Source organism: Cavia porcellus, unplaced genomic scaffold (assembly GCF_034190915.1).
Source record: "Cavia porcellus strain 051 isolate PalLab524CR breed Dunkin Hartley unplaced genomic scaffold, mCavPor4.1 scaffold_30, whole genome shotgun sequence".
NCBI classification, from domain to species: Eukaryota; Metazoa; Chordata; class Mammalia; order Rodentia; family Caviidae; genus Cavia; species Cavia porcellus.
In genome coordinates, this window is record NW_026947513.1 from 26,200,382 (window position 1) to 26,225,349 (window position 24,968).

Below are 24,968 nucleotides of genomic sequence, written 5' to 3' on the forward strand. Positions count from 1 at the left end.
AATTGAAATTAAGCTATACTGCAACATTTTGCTTTCATAAACCTTTACATTAGTACTGCAAGAAAAGTCTTGACAAAGATAGAGAGCCTGGCTCTGTTTCTAGAATGTTAACAGCGCTGCTTGAAGAAGACATTTTAAAGCTGAGTGTTTTTCCATGGTAGAATTACCAAGGCCACAAAGTTATTAGGAAGATCCTTGAGGAAAACAATAATTTTAATGCAGTTTAAAACAGTGACCTGCAGAGTAGGGTAACAGTGTGTCTTAGTCACTTTTTACTAGTCCCTGAGACAAAATACCTGAAACCCAAAGTTGGGAAAGGAAAGGTTTATTTCTTACAGTTTTTGGAGGTTTCAGTCCACACTCAGTTGTCTCCAAGACAGGCAGGCATGGCCGGGCTGCAGTTCATGGCCGCCGCCAGCAGCAAACTCGAACCACCAAAGAGAAAAACACACCTTCTTCCTGCCATTACATCACATCCTGGCTCCACCCCTATGTGGGTGGAGCACTGACACCATCAATCCAAGCACTATACAATGAACCATCACAAATGAACAATGCAAACTCATGAGGCCTGGGGGACACAAACATAAACCATGACACAGTGAAACAGCAGATTCTTGTCATTTTTCTTAAATCATATTATAGAGTTAACCCTTATTCTATCTTCACCATCATTTGTACAAATCTGTGCTGTTTCCTCATTACCTGTAAAAAATTTCCAAATAAAAAGACTTCACTTCTCATAATTAATGGGCATTCTTTAGTTTAATCAGTTAATCTGAGGTCCATAGTTTTTATATCAAATGAATCAGGATCAGTTTTCCTTACTTTGGACAGACATTGGGAAATATCTCAATCTTATACATATGATGAAAAAACCAATAAACTTCACACCCAAAACTGAATCACTGCTAAAGGTACTTCTAAGGCTGAGTATAATTAAATTGGCCTCATATCTGGTCAATTCCCCAATATCATAAATCTATTAATTATAAGAAGGAACGTTTATGTCAAGAACTCTATCGATTGCCTCCAACTAACTGGCAATGCTATCATTTATGCTTTCTGCAAATTACTTTGCAGGTTTGGTATTTTGGTATCCATCTTCTTGGCTTTTTGACTTTATTCATATAAATAACAACATCTCTAAGAGGTCTTTTCAAAATCTACTCTTTTTCTGTATTTTTGTACTGAGATTTTTCTAAAGTTAATTTTTATCTATCAATTTAAAGATACAGCTCGGCAGCATAAGCACCTTCTTGGAAGCACAAGGTCCCAAGTTCAGTGCCCAGTATCAAAAACGAGATGTATGAAAAAATATAACAACAAAAAAAGAAATGTAATGAAAGTAGATTTCATTACAATACATGAATTTTAATATTTAATTATTGCCAAAGCTTCTAAATTGAAATATTCTATCAGAATGAAATTTCAGCACTCTCTTTTCTCATCTCTCTGTACCATACTAGAAATAAGATACGGGAATTAATGCACAGAATTCCTCTCCCTGCTTTGTAAGCACCTAAAAATCCAGAGTGAACATTTGTGTTGCACAGAAGAAATAAGAATACCTGGGTTTGAAACTTCATTTTTCATAACACATTAAGAGATAAACTATACTATATATTCTGTCTTCAATTGTTATTCCTTTAGAGATAGGAAAAAACTCAATCTCCAGGAATTTTAATAACTTTTCCAAGGTCTGACACATAATAAAAAAGAGTCATAATTGAAAACTATGTATTCTTGTCCTAAAAATTTTGTGTAGGTGCTTTTGTATTTTTAAATTATTCTAATTAAAGAAGTTTAATTCATGCTGTATCAGTTTTGAAGCAATAAAATACATCCTGTTCATCTCGTTCTGTACACCAATTAGCTCATATGTGAACAGAAAACAGTGGAATACTGTTAGTATAATGTGAAAATAAAATTATTTGATCCATTATTTTTCTTTGGATTTTCTACTGTCAAGCAGCAGCAAATAAACCCAGCAACCCAGGGAGGAATTCTGGGCTATAGACATTGCTCACTTGTCCCTTTGTTTTCCTTCCAAAGTGTCTTTGGTTGCTCTCCTTGGAAGGGTTCACAGAGTGATTTGTCTTATCTCTGGTGAATTCTGTCCTTACTTTTCCTCAGTTAAACACCTATAATCTTTCTTTATATTTTCTTACATTGTGATACTTTCATCATTATTTTGTGATGAAGCCCTAAATGAGGATTATATGTAAATAATATACACAACTCTTTTAATGGTGCTAATATTTTTAATAGGACTATTACATTTCTGCTAAGACCCTGGTTTCCAATAATCTGCTCAAGCCTATTTTTCCCATAAATTCATTTTTAATCACAAATTCCAATACACTAAATTGCAGAGTTGAAATATAAACTAATCTTAACTGAGTAACTTAGAAATATTACCCTTATATATAGTCTTTATATTATTATTATCATTATTATTAAATCTCTCATTTAACTTGAGACTACTCTTCATTTCTCTTATAATGTTTATTAAACTGTAATATATAAGACATTTCAGCACACAAATGTGCATTTAACAATAACTTTACTTATTACGAAATTATATTCTAGTAAAACATGCATAAAGACAAATAGCTAATATACTATGCATCTGTGTATAAAACAATGTATTAGGTAATAAAAGTACTAACATGTTTGACATTCAGCTCTTCTCTATGGAAAATAATACACACATGTGAAACTAACAGTACAGGTAAATAAGTAAACAAACTGACAAATTCTGTAAGATATAGAATTATCTATGACTTAGTATATTTGTGTTTATAAAGTGATTTGTATTTGTAGCTATGAATTGCCTTACTCTTTTAGGTTTGCTAAATAAATCAATAAGTCTCATTCCAGTTAAGAAGTATCTGCCTACCAGTGATATGTGCAGAACAGTGTGCTTATATGTTTGATATCAGATGTTACAAAAAGATAAATGGGACAATAGCCTTCCACAAGTTTACAGCCTAGAATAAAATTAGCAAAGTTGGGCTTAATTATAGAGGAAAATGGTTACTTTATTTTTCCACTTATCTCAACCTTTAATTCTTCCACTAGAGGTAGTACCTGCAGTGAACTGTTTGGAAAGTTTGGTTTTATGCCACATTATCTTTATTAGCCATATCAAAGCGAAATAGTGTACCAACTTTACCTAAATGAGGCTTTTCCTAAATTACAGTCCCAAATCAAGAGACTTCTCCTTCAAGTTGGAATAAATATGTTAAATCAACTATTTAAGCAAATAACATATACAAATGAATGGTAAATCAAATTTCCAAACAACAAAAATAGAAAATAGTTGTATGGAGCCGGGGGGATTTGGTTCAGTGGTATAAGCACCTGCCTGACATGCGTGAGGTCATGAGTTCTACCCCTGGTACCTAAAAAAAGAAAGTAGTTCTAGGTAAAATTAGAAGACTGATAACCTATATGTAAAATGAATCTACACTTGTCCCAATGGTACAGATAAATTGAATTCAGATGAATTCAAGTTACAGGGATCATCTTAAAAATGACACAAGTACCAGAGCCATTGGTAAGAAATGCATTTAAAATGCTTAATATAGAATAATGTGATGAAAAAAGCTACGAAGACAAAAAAAATTATTCTCATAACAAGTATAATTATTCTTATATGTTATATTGTTGCTAATATAAACACACACAAAAAACAGTATATGTTGAAATACTTTGTTACAGATTATAAAACTGGGTTCAAGAAAAACAACTAGTTATTACAAAGGAGCCTTGATTGATAAATAAATATGTCAAGACACATGCTAAGACAAAAATAAAAAAGATGAAATTATTTCTCAAACAGGAGTAGGAAGAACCTCAGAATCCATTTTCAGCCTTTCAAGCAGTAAATGAAAGAAACCAGAAGTTATATGAGGAAAAGCCTTTTTTCAGATTTAAGGAACACTTGATTAAAAGATCAAGAAAATCCCTGTGTGTACATAAAGGAGTCCATCTACTGGACAGAACTGTTAATTGGTATAGGAAAAAAACTGCAGACATGTTTTGTATTCTAGGCAGAAAATTTCAGCAACAAGAAAATGTAACTGGCTTAAAAAACAATTACGATTACCATTCTAACAAGCAAGAACTATTATGTGATTCACATCAAAGAGAGCTTTTAAGAAACATCAAATAAACATATAAGATGGAAAGAATAAAGGGAGAGAAAGAGGACAAGTCTGAATATCATCTCTTCTTAATATTCCTGTTTTGTCTTGCTTTCTGAGAAGCATTTTGGAGGATGCATTGTCATGCACTTTTTCCATAGAAAGATACTTGGTCTTTCCTACAGGTATGCATAGGAAAAGCAAACAGACTCGAGAACTTTATTCTATTCCTAATCAGTTTGATGTTTGTGAGAAAACAGAAAAAGGTTTCTTTATACCCTTTACCCACACTCTTTCTACTACTCAGACCTCAGGTTTATAACCTTCATCTAAGATCACTGTGTGAGACAGCTCTCCAATAGCTATGATAAAATACCTACACAAACAATTTAAAGGAGTAAAGATTTATTTTTGTCGCATGGTTTCAGAGATTTCAGTCTATAGTTTGCTGGTTCTATTGCTTATAAACCTATGACAGGGCAGAAAAATCATGATACACGGCGGTCACCACAGATGACTCCACTTTAGTATCTGCAGCTTTTGTCAGGCCCATGAGAGGTCCCTCTCCTACTCATTGACAACCCAACATAATCAACCTGTCCCTATCAGCCTGTGTCAATCTGTATACTGTTCCTCTGTGCACTGTCACAGTTATGCAGCTCTATAGTATAAGCTCTAATAAAGCTTCTCCTTGGTGGCATATTTCTACCTATTCATGATTTCTGTATTAAGTAGCATAATACAGCAGGTAACAACAAAGGCAACCGGCACCAAGAGCAGTTAGAGCTAGTAGCGTTTCAGTGGCTCCAGAGAGTGGGAAAACCAATAAAGTGCCTGGTATCTCTAATGGCCAGAATTCTCAAGGCCTGCTAATAACTGCTTGCTCCAAGTTCCAAAGAAGGATCATTAAACAAACATGTATCAATAAAAATAAAACTTTCTAAAAATAAAAAAGAAAGGCCAATAACAATGAAAGAGCTGATAGCCATTGACACTCAAAATCCAGAGGCATTTTCACTAAAAGAGTTACAATTTTCCAATTGATGATTTCTGTATGTGTTGAGCAAGAACCCTCAGCCAATTAGCAACATCCTGAGAGCACCCATGGAAACCATTCCCTTTAGATGACCCTGAGGAAGGTTGACAATAATGACTATCATCAGCAGACATAAGTATTTGTCAATCTGATATCCTTCTTTAATGCGTCTAAGAATTCACAGTAGTTGGTAACACCACAAAGTAGGGGGTAAGGAGGTGGGAAATAAGGGGATGCAAACAAGATATAGTCTCCAGGACATGCCTCCATGACCAATTCCAATTACATTGAACCAGATGCCACTTTTTGAGATTACAATTCCCAATAATGCAATCAATCAAATTATAAATCCATCAATGAATTAATCTCATTAGAGCCCTCATTATCTAATCATCTTCTGGAAAGTTTACCAGTGATCATGGCTACATGGGGGATCAACTGTCAACACTTGAGCCTTCAAAGAGACATTTCAGATCTAAATCATAACAATCATGTACATAAAAATATCTTAAAAAGTAAATATTCTATATGACACAATCAAGTTGTATTTGACAATTGAAATACCAAGCAGGCAAGAAGTCTTATAACTGACTCTTTCCTAATTCCCTCATTTCAGAGTTACTGTCTCTACCCTTTACAGACAGCCTAATAGGAACTGTCCTAGTCCAATGATTCCGTTGCCATCTCCTGGACATGTCTCACTCCTACTTGGAACCAGTAATCAGGAAAGAACCAGTAGGCTGCTAAACCCTGCTAAGCCATAGATGCCCCAAATGGAAGACTTGCTTGATGCACTGAATTCACTTTTAGTGACTAAACATCTGAAAAATAACGCTGCACAGTAACAGAAATGCACTGATAAATTGGAGTAACAAAGTGGTATCCCTTAGTAGGTGTCAGCATCTCCATGTATTCCTTTGAGATGTCTTGTAAATCAGAGGACTGCCTCAGTGAAATAAAGAAGATTCCACCAAGATTTCAGTAAATTTCTTTAGACTTGCAGGAAATAAGTCATATTTAAATGCTGGTCCCTCCAATTTCCTATTGCCAGCTTGTTCATACCAACTTAAAAATTTCTGTATTTTTTAAATATTAGATTTCCTTTCTAATCACAAAGGTAATACATAACAAATTAAGTACCTGATGGATAGGAGTAGATTACTTCATTTTTTTTTCAAACATTTTATATGGCATTGTATCACTTTCCTGTCTCTTGTTTTATACTTCCTCCTGTCCAAGATTTATCTCTTTCCCTAATATGTACTTTCCCTTTCATATGTACTCCTAATACCACAGGATTAATACTGATAGATATTCTTAAGTGTAGCATTTCTTTGGCTTCACACCCCAGTAAATTATAATGATCATATATTAATTTTAAAAGTCCAGGGAGAAAGATCCATTTGGTAGAATTATTTAAACCAGTCTTGTCTCACATTTCCTTCTTCCATTATGATCATTGCTTATATTCTCTTTGGCTAGGACTTTCAAAGCCAGCTGGGTAACCAGAATTTGGATCTCAAATATGGTCCTATTATATATTTTCTATCTATTCCCTAGATTTAGGTTCTGTCACAAGCTAGTGTTATTCAATTCTTCCCACTAACCACCAGGCCTGACATCATAGCATTACTCCACTCTTCTTCAATGTCTTCTTTACACGTTTTTACTTTCCCTCACAGGCTGTATTCCGATCTCAGCAAAAACAAACTACAAGCTGGAAAGAAAGACATGCAGGCTGTTGCAGTCACTGTTTACCAATATTATCAAGACAGAATGCTTTAGAATGTATGAAAAAGAAGGGAAATATCCACTCAAATACTTGGTAATGATAACATGGATAGAATGAAGTCTCTAATTATATGCAAAAGGTACACCTTCTAAGGAGTAGCTGGTATGAAGATAAAAAGTCAAATTTACTCAACTTTTCTATTAAACCTATATAAGGAAGAAACAAAGAACTCTACAAATAGTGTTCAAAAACTTCTCACTTATTCCAAATATATGAAGACATACACACACTCTAAAATGAAACTGGTAAGAAGTATCAAAAATATTAACAATAGTTTTCAAGGAGTTGGAAAACAGTTATTACTTTTCTACTTTTTTCTACAGCTGCTACCACACTCTTTCCCAATTAATTTAATCTGAGTTACTTTTGTTAGAAGAAAAAAATATGATCTCTTCAAAGGAAGAGATGCCTGCATTACAAATGATAGAAAATCATGAAAGCATTAACACCTCCAAGCCCATACAGGCAGTTCGGACCATTTCCAGAAATAACAGATTTAGCCAAAGTGAGCAGAGAACAAACTTAAGCCTCCAGTAAGCTGGATCCGAAGTGACTCCCTGAAGATTTATGTTACTTTGTGTATCTGAGCAGGAAAGTCTAGGCTTTAGTTAGTATATTCGATGTTTTCACAATCACAATCATTTGGCTTCTGTCCTAGTAGAGATTAGCTACTAAAAGTTGAATCTAGCAACTGTGTGGAAAGTATAATGGATCTGACTATGACCATACACTGTTAGATTACTTCAGGAAAATATATTATTGTGATTGCAAAGCAAATGAAACCTCTAGAACATAAATGACAGTTCATTCACTCATCCCCTAAATACCTTTTGAGTGCCTACCTATTCAGAGCCTATACCAGTACAGTTTAGACTGTGAGTGTACTGAACAGGACAACTGAGACAATCAAGTATCTTCAATTATAATTCCTATTCTGTACAGGGAAACAGAGGCAACAATGAAAGATGAAGAAAAGTATATTACTTTCAACAGGATACTCAGTGGAGTCTCTCAAATAAGCTGTTATGTAAACACAGGCCAAACCATGTGGACAACTTAAGAATGCTCAAGACAGAATGAATAGCTCATGCAAAGATTTTGAGATGGTATGATTAAATTGCTAAGTAGGAGAAGAACTGGAGAACAGTGAGTAGATACAGAAGTCTGGAGACATAATGTAATGCCTTTGAAACAGTAAAGATTTTGGGTATACTGAGTAAGACAGAAAATCACTAGAGTATATTACGCTGAGACTAATGGCATAGTAACATTTCACTAGCCATAAAGGAAATACTGCTAAAAGGAGGAAAAATGAGGACAAGAGGTTCAAGGAAGATCCAAGAGTCCAGAATACAGACAGACAGTGCTGCTTTGAGTGAAAATGGTGATGTGGAAGTGAAAGTTGTCCGATTCCTAATAAATTGCAAGTTCTGGAGCCAACAGTTTTGCTAACATGAAATGTGAAACAAAATGTAACACTTACAGGACAATTAATTTCTGATGTCATTTTTTTTAATCTAAGCAACTATATATTACCATTTACTTGAAGGAGAATGCTATAGGACATATGATAGATCTTTTTTTCTACAGTATATAGAGCAGATTTGGTAGAGAAAAATCAAACGTTCAAATTTGGGTGTGTTAGATTTAGGTAGACAGCTGGATATGAGCCAAAAGTTCAAAGAAAAGATTTACAGCAGGTTTATACCCTATAGAATCTTCAGTATATATATGATAATTAAAAGGCCATATCACAAATGAGCATATATAAAGAAGAGATGAGATCTAAAGAGAGTCCTGGGACTTCAACATTTAGATGTCAGAGTGACGACACTCTAGCAGAGACAACAAAGAAAGTAACAATAAGATTGGTGGAAAATCTGGAGAATGATTTTTTCAAATTCAGAGAATACTAAGACAATACATTTTAATAACAATAATATAATTGTCTAAAGTTTCCACATTTTTTATGCGATCTCAAAGTTCTAACAAAAAAACTATTATAGGTTCCATTTAAGTTTTCTGCATGCTTTTGAAATCTATGTGGTAGACTAGGGAATATCGTGTCACCTGACTACTGGTTAGTTTCTTTAGCTCTTAGTCCACCCTTGCTTCTTGCTCTTTTCTTCCATCTGCTATTATTAGGGAATGACAGCAGATTCAGAAAAAGCTAAAGAGGCCACAATCTTTTAAATGTAAAACATCCTGAAAGTCAAACCCGGTTGGGAGCACTGTAAAACTAAATTAAACTGCAGGCATGTTACTGAGATGCAGTGAATAGAAAATGAGTCTCAGATGCAAATAGGTTCCTTTTGCTTTGCCTCTGTGCAGTGGACATTTTATATATTCATTTTCTTAGTCTTTCACTTTCTTCAGTTAAGTGTATTTTAGCTATTATTGGGCATCCTGCAGTAGAGGCAAATCCTAAAATCTCTAACTGAGCAGAACCAACAGGTTCCAAAGAACAAAGTTCTTAACACTGTCAAAAGAAAAACAATCACCTTTTACTTTGGAGTAAAGGATTCACTCTGGCTAACTGTAGCAGAATGTGAGTCTTTGGACTTTGTTACTAACTGCAGGAACTATCACTATCACTGTTATAGATTACAGTGCAGAATAAAAAGAAAACAAAGGCAATAGTGCTTACTGGACTTGGTATTTTCTTATGTAGTTCAAGTCCATCAGAAATGTCACAGGACTCAGTATATGTAATCAGCAGAGGTAGACATTTCTTGAATTACTGTCAGGTATTTTCAATCAATTATCTATGATGGAATCCACAACACATTTTATAAGAGATTGGACCGGCTTGGCCATCACATAGAAACTGAAGCACATGTGGACATGTATTTCTTGTACAAGTTACATTATGGACATGTCATCAGCTTATATATAAGGACATTTGAAAGATGATTTGTTCAGTGCTTGACTCTTTGAATCCAAATTTTGGCCAACCTTTCCATATCAGGTACTAAAATCAGAAGAAAAAACAGTATCTCCTTCGACGGATAGAAAATCAAAGTAACCCACTATCTTCAGAAAATAAAACCTGGACTAGATCGCTGTATCCCCTAACATCCTGGTCCATATTAATAGGGGTATTTGATGTTGAAAAGCTTTTTTCATGAACAAATAAGGTTAAAAATAAGTCCATACAATTAATTAGGTTTGTTAGGAAGTCTTATTAAAGCCTTAATAAGATAAGGCTTATGATAAACATACACTGAAAATGTCTGAGAAGAATATATAATAGAGTATGTTTTATAAACTTACTTGGCTAATAAAAATCCTTTTCTTTCATACTGCTCCATGTCCTCTGGGAAATGTTTTGAAAAATGACAACACAAGTGACTGCAATTAAACCAACTAATTGGAATACTCTCTACTTGTTTTCATAGCAGTCCTTTTCACTTACTAGTACATACGTGTAGAATGTTTACAAGTTTTGTGGGAAGTTGGTAATGTATTTAACATTTCAGTTTCTTTTTCTCATCCCTTTTCTCTTCTTTCTCTCTCTCTATCCCTCTATACACTACAGATTACATAAAGCCATGTTCTCCCTGAGGGAGAAATTATTAATTAAAAATTACTTAGCTAAAAAATGATTAAAATCAGATTTGAAGCTCAGCCAGATTGGTCTTACAAAGAGTTTATTTGCATCATCATCACCTTTATCATTTAAGCCTCAGAATAAAGTTCATCTTTTCTGTGGATTTAATATATCTGCAAGAGAGAGAAACCAATGAGGAGTCTAGAAAAGATACCATTAAAGAGGAAGGAAGTACCTGAAAATAAACTATTGCTAAGTCACAATTTTGCCTAGACTTGTGCCATTAGCTTCTTGTTATAAGGATGGCTAAAAACAATTATTTATGGAGTGCAAATGAAAATAAAATTTTATTTCTTTACTCTTGCATTTCTATAAACTTTACTATGGTTTCACAATCAACACGTCTATGAGACTGTCTGCTGGGGAAAAAGAAAAACCTACAGTACTTCCTTTGTTTATGGAAATCTCTACCTCTGAGGTATGGATCTACTTTTATTTCTGAATGGTTTTTATTACTGCAGTGATTAGTTACTGGGAAATGTACCCAGTGACCATTTCATGTCTTACCAAATGAATAAACACAATAAATAATTAAAGCTAGAATTATAAATTCTAATAAGATACTGGATTTTTTCCTAAAACAATTATAACAGACATGTAGAATGATTACAACAGATAAGCAAGTCAATCACACTTGAGATTTAATCATTTTCTGAAGATTCACAGTTGCGTGGCTATTAGAAGTAGTGGAAAAATCTTCCACTGGGGATTATTTTCCTGGTTCATTTTGTAACATTCTAGCCCTCATCAGCGGAAAAAAAGGACCAAAAACACAAGATTCTATAATAGAGAAAACCTCAATACACCTAATACTCATCTTGGGGCAATCGAATGTTGTATTTTTTCCAATAACTAGCAACAGGCACCCTTTGCTTTTATTAATGCTGTTCAGCTGATATGAGCAGACAAAATTGAAAGAGAAAGAGAATGTGCTTTATCATCTGTAGCCGAATTTCAATTTTCTCTTTCAAGTACAGTTGAATGCATTTTCTTTGCAGCCCAAAGACAGAAGATCTTGATTACTGTTGCAAGAATAATCTCAGCCTTTGTGTGAAGGAGATAGGGAAAATAAATAGTCTCTCTGGATGATGTGTCAGCTTGTGAACTTACAAAACAAGACATATTCTTGGAGGTAGGGAAATTAAATTAAGGTGAAATGGTATGGCCATTAAAATGACAACTGAAGGCTTATTTTGTAGTCCATGGCTGGCTTCCCAATTGTCCTCTATTTTAGCTTCACCCCAGGGGCACCAACAACTGAACCAGAAACAAATGGGGTCACGACAGGGCAAATGTCTGGGAACACAGGTCACTCAGGCTGTGGGCTCTGTCACGAACTGTTACATTTTTTCTAAAATTGAGGTTCTGATTCCCTTTTCTCCAGCCACTTCCCGTTTCACATCTTAAGACAAAAGAAAAAAAAAAAAAGTTAGGGGAAGGGTGATTGACAGTTCTGTGAATTTCTTTTTTCTTTGCTTTTATTCATGTAAATAAGATTAATCCAACATCAGCTTGGCTCAATTCTGTTTCAGAAGAATATTAAGTATGTGTCTTCTTGAGTATCAGAAAAAGTTTTTTCTCTGAGTTACCTTTATTGATCCTGATACAGCAGACAATAGTTGGGCTTCTGATAACAAATAGTTCATTGTACAGAGGATCAAAAGACACTAAATTAGGAATCGGCCCACCTACCGTTCCTTCTTAGATATTTTCTCATATGAACCCTTAAAGGTAATCTCTAAGGTTGACAAATGATCCTCACCCACATCCTTAACCTCTTGGGGCACAAATTAAATAGCTCATTCTCAACTTATGGGACAAAGAAGTATGCAAAAATGGATGATATCTGTTTAATCTATATATTCATGTGGACTTAAGAGTTCAGGATCCTATCACACACCTTATCTCACACTAAGTAATACATTAGTGATTAGTGATGATTTCTCAAACCTCATTTTCTCCTGCTTCACATAAATATTTGGTATCGTTAATCATATGTATTTTACATCATTATTTCTTTTCTTTTTCACCTTGCTTAATTATACTCCTATGTTCTCTAAATGCACCTGTCATTCTTCTTAACCCTCTAAGGGCTTCCTCTAAACTTTTCTCTGGACTTGAAACTCCCTTATGACTACTGCCTCTTTATTTTGGTGAGTTTTAACCTTCAACAACTGCCCAGTATTTCAGGATTTTCCTCTTGGATATAGTCACTGACCAATATACACATATGCATAATGATTAATTTCCCTCATCCCTATTTAAACTGTATTGTTTTCTCTAAATCCTGAAGTTACTTACATTGATAAAATATATAAAGAAATTCTTGAGTTACCTGTTCCAAAAGCCAAAATTACATTAGATGCTTTCATCACTTAGAGCTGAGATTATTCCAGTATTTTTTTGGTTGGTTTTCTTGACTGAAATATCTCTTCATTCACCTGACAATTGGCCAATTTTCTTAAAATTCTGTTTCCCTTCTTTTGATTAGGTCTTAAATATATGTTAATTCCATTTTAAGGGCAACAAGTTTAAATTCTTTGATCTAATCTCAAATGCTGATTGCTGCCAGAATATATTTCCCTACTCATTGATCATACATTTAATCACTGAATCATGGTGTACTGTAAGTCTATATTAAAACTCATGAAGGAAGGAGTTGTTCTTCATGTTACCTCATTATAATCAATCAATCATTCACTATTCATGGAGAAAAGAGTTAATAAAACATGTCTTCAAGAAATGGTCTTAGTTCATATTAGTTTCTATAGCTGCTACACTGTATTCTTTCTTTCCTTATTATATGAAACAAGGTTCAACTCATGTTCTTTCTTTTACACTAAATATGGTCTAGTACTTCAACAAGCCTCTATATCAATCCATCTCTTCTAGCAGCTACTGCAGCTTTTAAATAACCTGTCTCACAAACTATATTAATAATTCCACCTTTAGTAGTATACTAGTCACCTTTCTTATTGGTAGGACACAATATTTTTACATCTACAACTTAGTGGACTAGAGTTTAATTTTGCTTGCAGTTTCAGAAGACTCTTGCTTGCAGTTTCATAAGACTCTGTCCACAGTTGGCTAGCTCCAGGCAGGAACTTCATGGTGGAAGGGGATGACAGATTATAAATGATAAATTCATGAAGTCTATAAAGCAGAACAGAGGAAGAGAACAAAAACAAAAGGACCAGGGACTACACATAGTACCCAAATGTAGGTTTCCATAACTTACTCAGATACACCCAGAAGCATACTTTACTAATCTCCTTGGTATCCCCCTCCAACCAGCTTAACAATCACATCTTATCTATTGTCAACTTGACACACAAAACACGTACTTAAGTCATATGAAATCTCCAGATAAATACAATATACATTACAATCTCCAGATATAATAATAAATTAATCAGTCCCCTAACTCAATACAATTGTCTGCCTTACAATCAAAAATGCAAAAATCCTTTCTCAGTGTCACAAGTTCCAGCATTACTCAAAAGTCCAAGTGAAAGTCTTCTCTAAAACCCAAGGCTGAAAGTCACTGTAAAATTTTAAAAGCAAGTCACTTAAATTCCAAAATGCAATGGCACAGATTGCACATTCAGATTCCAAAAGAGAAAAGAATCAGATCAAGACAAACCCAGGAGGGCAAATATGGAACATAACGGTAAGATGTTAACTCCAAAGGCTTTGATGGGTCTACTGCTATCGCCCTGCCAGTGGCAGCCATTATGGTCTACGTCTTGGGCTGGCACTTCTCAACCTTTGGCTTTCTGAGTGCCATGGTTTTGGCAGTTCTAATCTCCTGGATCTTCATGCACGCTGGGTTTCATATCAAAGCTTCAAGTACCTCCTTCTCATCTCAGGGGACAGTGCTTAGCTTTCCAGTCCTTCCTAAAATCTGGACAGAAGCCTCCATGACCACACAACTTTTCTACACGCCTGAACACCCAGCACACATAATGCCAAGGTCTGCTATCAGTGGAAACCATATCCAGGCACCCTTGGACCATAGCTGCAGCAGTCTGTGAGTATCTGGATGAGCACAATGAAATGAAATCTAGGATGTCAAATCCCTAAAAGGTTCTTCTTAAACAGAAGTCTCAGACTTCCTTCTCAATTGAAAAAGTGACACTTTTGTACCCAGGAGCCTATGAGGGGTAGCTAATTTTTTGAGATGTCTATAAATCAACTGTCTTCCTGTCCCTGTACAAAGTAGTTGGCTTCTCTGTAATAGTGCTAATCGTTTACCACATTTCATTTGGCTCTACATGTGGTTCCCTTGAGAACTTTGGTGCACCTTGATGGGCATATGATCCAACTGATAAACCTCTGGAGAGAATGGAAACCCAAGCTCACTTCAAGGAAAGTTCAACAATCTGAGTTTCATGTTTGCATTTTCATGTGCAGATGTACTTATGTATGTAACATCTTTGAGGAAGGTATTGTTTCACCATTACCAGAGAGGTAGTGAATTGGACCAATATACTTCCACGACACCATCTAAATACTTCTAAATACTAAATATTTCTATGTCTAAAGACTTCTTCTAAGTCTCCAAGCTTACAACAGACATGCTTTAACCTATATTTCAGTATCAAGTTAAATTCATAAACAAATAGTAACTTCCATTTTAATGATTTTTTTCTGCAACTATGGCACACACATTTTTAAATCTTAAAAAATTAAATACAGGGCCAGAGATTTGCTATGCAGCATAACTGCCTACCTGGCAGGCATGAAGTTATGGTTTGACCCCCAATCTCCCCCCAAAATTAGATATAATTATTTTTTAACAGCCATTATTTGTGGACTACCTGGGCATACTCAGATATAGTATTGAACACTTTAATCAGCAGAGATAACAGAAAGTCATGTATGTAAATACATGGATTTCTGTGGTCCTATTAGAAGAAAAGCCTAAGCCTATAACATATATTCACATGTAGTATAAAAAGGAGAATTATATTCACTATCAAATTAAAGAATCTTTTATTTCTTATAAAAACATTCACATCTAGCTTGAGAATTTAATTGATAACTGTTTCCCTAATAATTGAAGCTCAGAGTTCTGACCCAATTTTAAACTTCTTGTTCCCCAAACCAAAAATTTATATACTGGAAGAGGTACCTGAGGTCTAGATCAAATTACCAAAGAAATAATTCTGAGATATTTACATTTTAAGCATCAGTGACACTTAGAATGTAGAGACATCTTTAGATCTGAGACCCACAGGGCTATATGAATCCTGTGATCCTATTTATATGCCAAAGTGCTGTAGTTGAAAATTAGATTTACTATCTTTTCAAGGAAACTGTTTCAGAAAGAAAAGGTATCTGCTTCCTTGACCCTTAATAATGGAAAGTGATATTGTTTACTTGTTTCTCATTCCTTACATATAAATGTTTGAATACTTCAGTAGAACAACTGACTTGGCTTTCACTGTGTCACCACAAATGTAAGAACTGGAACAGGGATAGAAGGGGTAGGAAGTGTTCCACTATTAATAAATCTGTCACCAAGATAGAACATCTCAAATCCATAATAAAAAAGACAAATATTATTATTGTCTTCACCTCTCTAAAATGTTGACAACCCAAACCAACGGTGATGGCATCAGGAGAAGGGGTTTATAGGATATAATTAGGTTATAAGAGTTAACACCTATAAAATGGGAAATTAGAGAAATTCCTGAGAACAACTAAATCCTAAGAAAAGGAAAAGAAAGTCATTTCAGGAGTTTTTTCCTAAACTTAACAATCATATATAAGTCCTGTAATTACTCAGGTAAAAACTATACTGAAAGGCTAGATGTGTTAAACAATGGATTCTCCAAATAAAAGAAAACATCAGAAGTTCAGAGTCTGGAGCTAGATTGCTTAGGTCTGTTTCTGCCACAAGCTAAAATCTTTCTGAGACTTGTTATGGCATGTATCTAGATGTCCCCTAACCCAAAACCCCATGCACTTCTAGATAAGTTTCAAAGGTAGCTCAGTTTGGATGTATAAATGTCAATTAAGGGTTTGATACCAGGATACAGGGGGTTAATAAAAGAAGCCCTACCCGTAGTATGTGGGGCACCACTCAATAGGATTGTAGCCTTCATGAAATACAAAGGGTCAGAAAGAAGGTAAGCCTACTTCTTGCTGCCACTGCCTTTTGCTTGCCATGCCATGAAATATTTCTCCCCTGCAGTGGCCCTCTACCATGCCACCCTGACTTGGAACCAACTGAATATGAACTGAAATCTCTACTACTATAAGCCAAAATAAACCCTTCCTTCTTTAAGTTGTGGGGGTCGGATATTTTATTTTAGCAACAATGAAAAGCAACCATTATGAGTCTATCTTTAAAATATAAACAATAGGACTTTGCATTTCAAAGTGTTGATAAGCAATATAAATGAATTAACTTTTATAAAATAAGGCACACTGAATAATATGCACTTAAGAAATATATAAAGTTGTTTCCCCCACAAACAACTAAATAAAGTTTGCAGGAGTAGACACATGAACAAAATGTGGTTTGATAAACCCGTATTTTTAACTATGTTACCGTAAATTCAAAATCAATAGTAAAAGAACACAAACTATAAAATTGGCTCTATACCCATGAAATTTAAATAAAACCCACTCCCAAATCTAATAAACATTAGCTCTAAGAACAAAGTCTTCTTGGAAACAAGAGTTGAATGACCTCTAAAGGAAGAAGAGAACATGGAAATATTCTTGGTTTCAGCCTCCTAGGATGCTTGTCAGTTTACCCAGCACATTCCTATCAATATGTTACTATTAACCCTATGGATTTATCATATCTGCAAGAAAAATGAACTTAGTACACTTGATACCACTATGAATGAATTTTCTGCCTTTCACAGGAGCATAAAAGTTTACAATCACTATCACCAGGTTTTACCTAAGGGACATTTGCTTCCTCTAAAACATGTTTTTAAAACATCTTCATTTCTGTTCACTTTGAGATTCCAGTTTCTAGTATTCTTTCACTACTGGGAATGTACGTCTTACAAAACACAACCTACTATCTCCAGTAGGCAGCTATTTCCAGTCCTAAACTACAGTGTTTTTTTCTACTGCTTATTGTTATAGGCTTGCTAAACTGGTGAGACCTGGGAGTGGTTCTATTTCATCCCGTTTGTTTCAGCTGGAAAATCATTCTCAACAGATGAACTGAAACCACAATTGCTTTCAAGAGCCAGGGCCCCTCGGTGACCAGCAAGAACTAATTCTTCCACTTGCACTGCTCCTTCAGGCATTGTCTTTTATCCCTGAATTGTACAGACCAGCATTTTTTTCCTACATTATTTTTCTTTAGCAATACATATGCTTCACTTTTTTTCTTCCAACTTTCTCTATATTATTTGAATCAGTTAAAATTTGTAACTATTTACTCTGCCTAAAAAGTTGAGTTTTTAACTGCTTGGATTGCTTATTTCTTTGACGTTTTCCAAATACCTGTTACTAATGCAATGTCTTTCTTGAATATTTGCCTTTCTTGTTATTTTTCTCTACACCTTAGTTTTTGTTTGTTTTTAAACATATTGCTGTTTCTTAAACTCCAGAGTCATCTTTATCAACAATGAAATGGCTGAATTTTGAGTTTACTCTAAGTATCTACTGTTTAAACAAATTTTTTCCCTCCACCTCTGTGAGATCCAGAATTCCATGAAAAAACTTTTCTCCCATCAGACATCTAGCTCATTCAGTTTCAACTTACTTTCTTACCTAGAGTCTTGAATTATAACTGATCTTGCTGAGTCTTATCTTGATCCTTAAATCCTAGAAACATTTCTTCAAACCACAAACCATACCTATATTCAAACACGACAATGGCTATATTACCTAAAAATTACTTTGTGTAATCTACAGATCTTTGTCTTCAATATTTAAAATGCAATTTTAACTGCCTTTATAATATTCTTTTTGACTTCTCAATGAATTTACTTCCTGACTTTCTTTGAAAGTCATTTCATTTGCAATTTCATCTCTTGCTCACTGGTTACTTTAGAATCAGGCCCTTATTTCAATTTATTTCATTTAGTAACCAGTATTTCTTTCTTCCCAATACTCTGCTATACAGTATTAGCTGTTTCAGTTTCTGTTTCCTCCTTACAGATGTCTACTTCAACTTCAGAGCTCATCTTCTGTCAGTGTTTTGTCCTTAAAAAAATTTCTGCAACTTTATTTTATTCTTTTCTTCCTTCCATAAACTCTCTAATATCTAAAATTACTAAAACCAAAACATTTCAATCCTGTTTTTTTCACTTCCTTAGTTTTTACAATAATTTTGAGTTATATCTCATTCTCAATTATGAAGATACATATTTTAACAAGACAGTATCCAATCTTTTTAAATTGGTATTCATTTTCCTGATATGACAATCCTATGTACCTCCCAGAACTGGAGTCAGTTTTAAGCTCAAGGATCAAAGTTATTGTCACAGTTTATGCAATTATCAAAGTCAAAGCCAATTTGAGATTAGAAGTAACTTTTCATTTATGGTTTGCTTTTTGAAGCTTTGTGTGTTTTATAATGCCCCTGAGATATGTCCCCAATCCTTTTTATTTATGAAAGTCAGAGTTTCACCTAGTTGTCCAGACATGACTTGAACTTGCAATCCTTATGCCTCAGTCTACCTAAATGCTTGGATTACATAACTGTTTTGCTGTGCCATCTTGGGACAACTTTTAAAACTTCCATGCTGTCTCCCAGAAACAAATCTATGATTTGTCTTTCTACATTTACTTCTCCTGACTCAGAAAGGAAGTCAAAACAATATAAACAGCATTATAAATAGCTCCTGCAAGTATTGCTGGACATATAGCAGAAATACTTTGACCCCTAAAAGCTGGCATTCAAAGAGACTCTATGACCACAGCTTTGACTCAAAAAGGATACTTTAAAAAATTGTTTTTCTACCTTCAGATTTCAAGGCTAAGAAGCAGCGGTCATTTGATTAGAACCCAGTTAATGCACTGTTTAAGTCACTCTGTCAGATTCTGCTTGTGGGCCTCTCAAAGGTTGCTTGCCTTTTTTTTTTTTTTTTTTTTTTTTACAGCCAAGGGATGGATATCTGTCTCTAAGAAAAGGATATTTGCTTATATAAAAACTGTCATTCTACTGTGGAAGGAAAAAAATCATCATCGCTACAGTCTACTGCACTGAACACTGGTCAGCGAGCTGGCCAGTTTGGCCAAACTTTAGGGACCGCTGCACACCCACAGCCACCAAGTCCTGGTGATCCCAGTGCTCTGCGAAGGAGAGGCAGGAATACTGATCCTAAAGCCAGGCTCCGCCTGGGAATTTTAGTGAAACACTGGGTAAGAAAGCCAGGATACCAGGAGGGCAACTACTGGTACTGAACAGAAACAAAACTGAGCAAAACAAAAGCCAGGACTCATTTCCTTCTCTATCTTCACTCTTATGTCCTAGATGCTGGAGTGCGAGCAAGGAACAAAACATAACGTCTCTCTTTTCCCATCTCCTTTGCGAAGAAATGAAAGAGAAGACTCAACAAGAAAAATAATCAGCGAATCAGCGAGAGAACCAAAGTAACCCCTTGGAACTTACTGAAACCGAAGCCCTCAGTTACACAGACTTACCCACGTCGCCACAGGAAGCAGCCCAAAGAAAATGGCGCAGCAGAAAACGTGAGCGCTGTCAGATCTGCAGACCGGAAGCCAGGAATGCCACAGGCACTTCCTGTGGGCGGGGGAATAGGAAGCGGCGGGATTCTCACCTTCCAAAGTGACCAATCAGATCACTGATTGCCACCTCCACTAGAAGAACAGAAGATTCACTCCAGTGCCCTTCACCAATCCTAATGAAGATTGCATTTCAGTATTCTTCATCCCAAAATAATACATAGTATATATACATGGAATATACACATCATGGGATACATTTTCACAGATTATGGATTTTTGTATATCACAATATATACACATCAGGGGACTACTAATCAGCTCCCAGAAAAAATGAAATTCTGTCATTTGCAGCAATATAGGTAGAACTGGAAATCATAATATTCAGTGAGAAAAGCCAGACACAGAAAGAACAGAGCTATATGATCTCACACACATGTAGAATATAAAAAAGTTCATCTCCTGAATGTTAAGGGTAGAATGGTGATTACTAGAGGCTGGAGATCGTAGGAACAAGAGAAGGATGTAGATAGGTTGATCAATGGGTAATATATTAACTTAGGAAGAAGAAGTTCTAGTTCTTAAAAAGGCAGTTGGAAGTAAGAAGTTCTTGCATTGTACTGAAGCAACAAATAATGATAATAACTGTATATTTTAAAAAGCCAGAAGATAATATTTCTGAACTTTTTATATTGAAGGAAATAGATGTTTTTGACCTGATTTAAACATTATGCAATGAATATACACATTGAAACATCACATGGTAAACTTTAATATATACAATATTTATGTTCTTATTTTTCAGCTAACTAGTTAAGAAAATCCAAAGTAGATAGTACCACAAAAAAACAATAATTTGACTTCACGAACACTGTGTAGTTGAATTCATCAAAAAAAAAAAAAAAACACCAAAAATCTTATAGATTTTTATGGCTCTGGTGAGAACAATATTTCCAAATGATGAAGTGCATAGACTTCAAAGGAAAAATGTAAATACGACTACATAAAATTAAGATAAATATGTACTTCAAAAGAACAAAGGAAAAGGAATTATCAAACTATAAAAAGTATTTGAAACAAGTATAACATGTGACTAAAATCATCACTATATAAGAATTTTAAATAATTCAATTTGGAAACACAACACCAATAGAAAAGTAGAAAAGATGAACAGAAAATTCATTTAAAATTATATTTAGAGTAGCTAAATTTTAGAAACAAGCTAAATGCTCATCAACCAAGGAATGGATAAAAAGGATGTGGTTAAAACGGGAATAGAATCAGACACTAACCATTGCAGCCTAAAACCAGAAGGTTAATCTTTTGTAAGTCTCTGGACTGTTAGTGTCACAGATCACCTTGTTTTATTTTTGTTATAAGTGTGCTGCATGTTACACTTAATTTTTAAAAAGCTTTGCTTCTACTAGATCTAAAAGGATCAAGAAAACAAATGATTGTTGTCAGGTTTGATCTTGTATTAAAATCAGTTTGTTTATTGGAGATGGAACTCATGACCTTGTGCTTAAGTGTTTAAACAAAAAGTGTTTAAACCACTGAACTAAATCTCCAGTACTAAAATCAGTATTTTGATACTACACACATTTCATATATTTCTAAACGCAAACATAGCAAAAACTAGAAGCAGAAGTATGTGACAAATAGACAAGACCCAATTGATTTATTTTAATTCAAACAGAAATAATAGTTTTACTACAAGACTTTAAAAATCAGAGAGAAATACTATATTGGACAAGATGCCAGGAAATAACACACACATTCTTTTGTATATTCTGAGAACTCTCCAGATAGAGAATAGAACACAGTCCCCTTTGACCAGTTCCATTCTCATCTAATTTGTCTCAACATACGTTTTGTTTTTCTCCCTATTTTGTTCTCAGAATTTAATCTTAGAATTAGAAAGAACATCCCTATTCTTACCTCTCTTTTTAAATAATTCTTCTCTATATATATCTACAATAAAAACTATTCCCTCTTTTAATCTCAATTTGGTTCTCACTCATAAATATTATATAGAGGAGGGAGTGGTTTGGAATTTCTAAAACATTTTATCCGTGAGAAAGTTAGATCTTTTCTGTGTAATGGAATATAAGTAGAAACTAAACTAGAGAACTAAGAAGGAATCAGAATAGGAAAAAAGATGACAGGTACATGGTCTCAAGATACGTTTACGGTGACTTTTGGAGGCAAAAATATAGAGGTAACTATGGAATAAAAAGAAAAGAATAAGTGATAAGAGGATTTTGAGAAGTGTTCATTTGTGTTATATGCATAGAGTTGATGATTTTAAAGAAATCTAAGTAAATAAAACAACTTACTTGGAAATTAATGTTTGAATTACTGTTTTGTGAATCTTTGACCAGATTGTAACTCTGTAATTCCAGTAAAAAAGCATAAAATAAATATAACTTGGAAGAAATTTTCATAAAATGTCTTGGTCAATAATAAGTTTAAGTTAAAAATAATTGGTGATAGTAGAACTCATAAAATGTATTGAATTTATGGTGCCAGCCTACACTGCCCTGGAGCCTCAACCTTTTACACATTTTACGTATTATTATAAGAGATTCTACGTCACACTTCCTGACAATTTTTTGTATTCGCAACCAAAAGTTTGCATTTATTTAAAAGAACTGATATCTTCAATTACTTAGATCAAGTGTTTGCTGAAATAGAACCTCAAAAACTAATTTCAAATGTACTCATTTCAATTAACCACTTAATTGGCTCAATTGCCGGCCCATTCTCAAGACTGGATTCAGGCACCTTAAAGGGACAGGTATAAAGCAATATATAATATCAGCAGGAAAGGTATTATATGTTACTGTCACAGTTCCAAAGCTCAGAGTCCTTTTGATTTAAAATACTCTGCTATATTCATCTGAGGGTCAGAAAGAAACCCTTGTGTTCTGGTAATTCTTTTTACTGGAACCTGAATAACCTCTAGTTTTAACATCCTGCTTAGAGAAACATCTGTGACCCAGTTCTCTCACAGTCTTGTTTTATGTGTTATGAATGTAGAGACATGTATCTGCTATGGGTTTTACTACAGGATAAATCATTTCTCTGCTCATTTAGAATTGATGTAACTTTTAAGTAGTTTCAGTAAATAGCCACACATCAGATAGTGCAGGTCAAGGAAAATAATAGCCTGGGCTGCTTTTCATAAGCTGTAATTGTGTAGTAATTATAAAGTCAATTATAAAAAGATCGCATTTATAAATACCTTAATACGAAGACCCTAGGCTCAAGGAATCTGGACGCCATGGTGGCGTCTTAATGGCCAAGAATATATAAATGATGTCATTCACTAAATGGATTATCAAATGATGTCAGTATTTGTGGTGATTGAAGATGACTGTGATCCTTTGACACTCCCACTAAGGTGAGATTTATATTTCCTTTTCTTAAAACGGAGTGCACTATATAAATAATTTGATTAATACAATATGGCAGACATAACACCATGCAGGTTTGTGCACTGGGCATTAATAAACTTGCTGTTTCTAAGTCTTTTCCCTTGGAATGCTTATGTAAGAAAGTCAGTTACCACATTAAGAAATCTGACATCTAATATTGCCAAGTTATCAGAAAGCTCCAGGCAACCACCTGGACACAGAAAGATCCTCAAACAACAAGTACCAGCAGAATACTCCCATCCTAGATATAATTCTGTGACTAAGTAAATCATTCCTATGATTTAATGTTTGGCTGCTATTTGACTTCAACTACATAAAAGACCCCAAGTGTGAATTGCCCAAGTTGGCCCACAGCATAAAGAATAAAAACATATTGCTATTTTAAGCCTCCATATTTTGAGGAACTTAAGTATCCACCAGTAGATAACCACAATAATATTCAACATTTACTGAGCCTCAAACTTTGTGCCAGATACTTTTCAAAAATATATTCAGTGAATCAATTGATTTAAAAAAATAAAAAATACTCCTGAGCTAAGTGATGCCTTATTTCACTTTTGAAAATCTTGAGCAGGAGTAAGATTAAATAGAACACATAAAGTCACAAACAGGTAAGCGATACAGTCCAGAGCAGTGATGCAAACATTTTAGAGCTTTCAATGATAAAACAGCCTGCTGCAGCACGTGTGCCACAGGCTCACCACCATTGGACTAGAGCCACTGGATAACCGAGCTACTAACCTGAATGTTGGCAGTTAGACACTATCGTAATTATCTTACCTATACAGATGTCACAACTTACAATACTGTGTGCACTGGCCTGGTAATATATGTTAAAACAAAATCTACTACTAACACATAAATATCACCTAAATAGAAACCACGTGACTATTGATTTAAAGTCTTCAAAAATTATTAATTCAGTCCACAGTATGTAATATCTATTATATGAATATGGTTCAGTTATTCCTATAGCTTCAGAGATTTACTATGTCAAAAAAGAAAAAAGGTGGATCACTTGAATATGATCTCCCAACCTTACGATATTATCAACATAAATTATGTAGTTCATAGCATAATTTTGAAAACTTAATAGTAAAATAAAATATCAAATAACATCTGGTCTGTTCTTATAGTGTTTATAGCTAAGAGTTCTTAAAATTCTTAAAATGAAAGGCATATCAATATAAAGCATACAACAAGTCATATTAAAAATTAAAAATGTTAATTTTGCTTTTATAAACCTACATTCTGAGTGTTTTTGTCCTCTATTTTT

The 24,968-nt window shown here is 34.4% G+C and overlaps 1 protein-coding gene across 2 annotated transcripts in view; it reads right to left on the bottom strand.

The window, feature by feature from the left end:
• Positions 1-20,292, bottom strand: part of LOC100719234 (cytochrome c oxidase subunit 7B, mitochondrial) — a 119,816-nt gene extending 99,524 nt beyond the window's left edge. Inside the window, exon 1 of one of the 2 annotated variants that reach the window (XM_003471565.3) lies at positions 20,214-20,292. The gene's annotated coding sequence lies outside the window, so the exon portion shown is untranslated. The remainder of the gene's footprint in view (positions 1-20,213) is intronic. The other variant, XM_063240522.1, reaches the window with a different exon arrangement.
• Between the last annotated feature and the right edge of the window lie 4,676 nt (positions 20,293-24,968).